The following is a 2704-nucleotide window of genomic DNA, read 5'->3' on the forward strand; positions in this document are numbered from 1 at the left end:
TTATGCCTAAAATGATTCAAGAAGACAAAATGAAACTTATGAACTCTTTTATTTCTACATGGGTACATTCGAGCACATCCCACCAAATTTCATTTATCTGGTCCAAGTCATAGAAGTCTCCATTATTTTCCAAATTTTTCTCCTCAGCATCTATCTTTGGAAATTTTTTGAATGCCACATTTGAAATGCTTGTCTGCTTAGTGAATTTGATACCTTTCGTGGGTAAACCCATGATTTTACCTAAGAAATCCTCTATTAATTTCACAGTGGCACCATGTAAACAGACCCTATCATTAGTCCAATTTTTGAAAAAGGTTGTGGTGACATGTGGTTTAAACCCATGCAATCATTCTAAGTAGTTGGTCACCTTTCCTTTTTGTAAGATCTTCCATACATCCTTTCGAGCCTTCCAGACATCGCATTTTCTGGGTTCTTGTTTCCTCGGTTCACCTCCCATTTGTAGAGTATTATAGAGAAACCCAAAAACCAAAGGAATCCAAGAATGGAGAGAAAAAAAGTAAAGCTAAAACTAGATTTTCACATCAAATAAAGCCCTCTTCAGAAATGATATGTGCAAAGCTCACATTGTAATCACATAAGTGTACTTCCTCGAGGAAGGAACACTGACAACCATAGCCCCATTATCAAAAATCATTAAATTTCTAATCTTGGCATATCTTTCCCACCTTTGAATGAATGGAATCATAATTAATAAGTGATTTTAGATCAATGTGCTTATTTAGTTCATTGACCCATGTCATCTTATATCACATTTGGACTGCATGGTTGGCCACCTAGTTAGCAAACCCATTGACCTCTTGATATGTATGGGATATAATAAATTTTTCAAATTTATTAATAAGAGATTTAATTTCCATGACTGTTGCCTCAATCGACCACATAATTGAATTGTTGTTATTAAGAGTATTTATAATATTTAATGATTCACCTTCCAACCATAGCTTTGTGTACCCCATATCAGCTGCTAACTTAATGGTATATAGAGCAGTAGTAGCTTCAGCAATATGGCTAGTAGACTAACCTATAGCAATGGCAATGGTGTCTATTACATTTCCTGCATGGTCTTTCAAAACTCCTCCACATCCAGCTCTTCTGGAATTGCCCTTAGCATCCCCATCAAAGTTTCTTTTTATCCATCCATTAGGAGGAGTATTCCATCTTATGGTCAATCTTAGGTTATCAAATTTCAAATTAGGACCTTTTTATCACAATGGATTATCAATTTGAAAAGTTTGATCAGTTTTACTCTAAGATTTAAAGTCTCTTTGATTGCTCTAACAATATTTTGTCCCAGCAACCATCCTAGAAAATCCTTATTTCTAAAGATTCTATTATTTCATTCTTTCTAGATACCCCACCAGAGATGAGGAAGAGTTATTTTCTAAGGAAATTGAACCTCAAGATCCTTAGAAGGACACTTCCAACTTTTGAAACAAAGTTCAATATTATTTTGATGAACACAAGTCATACTTTGACCACATGATTGAAGTTTATTGATAATATTGATCATAATAACATCAATAGACATCATTAATGTTATTAAATTGTTTGGATAAGGTTGTGATCTAACACTAGGGGACTCAACAATGTTAATGATTGAATGAAAATTTGACCTACCACTAAGTGACATGGGAGTGCTATGGTTAGATTTGATAGACTTGATAAATTGATAAATACTAAGGGACATGACAATGCCTAAGACTAGTTAAATGATGATTGATTAGGGATGTTTGACATGTTTTTGATTTTTTAGGGTTTTCTTGGAATGGTTCAGGGTTTATTTGGGATATTTTTAGGTTGATTAGAAAGGATTTTGATGATATTGAAATGGTTTATATTTAATTAGATGAGATTATGATGATGTGGAAATGATTTAGAGTTGGTTTTGAAAAAATTAGATAAAATAGGGAGTGATTCTTAATTTTGATATGTGGTTGATTTGAAAGAGGGTGAAAATGATGATGAACATGTCAAAATATATTTGAATGGAAATCAAGTTTGACCAAAAGATAAAAATTAGTGTAGTGATTGTTTGAAATAGATAATGTTGAATAGTAAATATAACCATGCACATAGATAACTCGTGACACCATTATTTTTTAACTAGGGAAACCTTGGCAAGGGAAAAGCCTGATGGGGATGCTACCCACTAGATGATTCACTAAACAATAGGATCATGTTAACAATATTAATCTTGTTAGGAGTCTATAAAGTACATATAGTGTCTCGAGTGCCTATTAGGAAACTAGGCCTTGTTAGAAGCCTCAATCCTATTAGAAGTTGCTTCAACCTTATTAGGAGCTAGTAGAACAAATACAATGTATGAAAGAAGAGCCCACTACCATAACATGCAATTATACAATTCATGAGTTCTTCACAAGAATAGATATACATATGATACTTGTTGTCTACTATAATTTGCACTTGTTTTGATAATACATCAAAATTTTCATCATACAAGGCTCACATATCTTTTAGATTGTTCACATAATAGCTTGCATATCACTTAACAGTTGCTTGTCTATCATAGATAGCACACATAACATCTATACATTGTACTACTAAAAACTCACTTAGAAAATGTTCTATATCTAAATGCATGAATGAAATGTTGAATATATGTTTCCATAAATGACAACCATTAAGACATTTTTGTCACCATATTTCAACCAATCTCCCCCTT

This window comes from Cupressus sempervirens, chromosome 2, assembly GCF_028749045.1.
Source record: "Cupressus sempervirens isolate cs-2001-9-10 chromosome 2, ASM2874904v1, whole genome shotgun sequence".
NCBI classification, from domain to species: domain Eukaryota; kingdom Viridiplantae; phylum Streptophyta; class Pinopsida; order Cupressales; family Cupressaceae; genus Cupressus; species Cupressus sempervirens.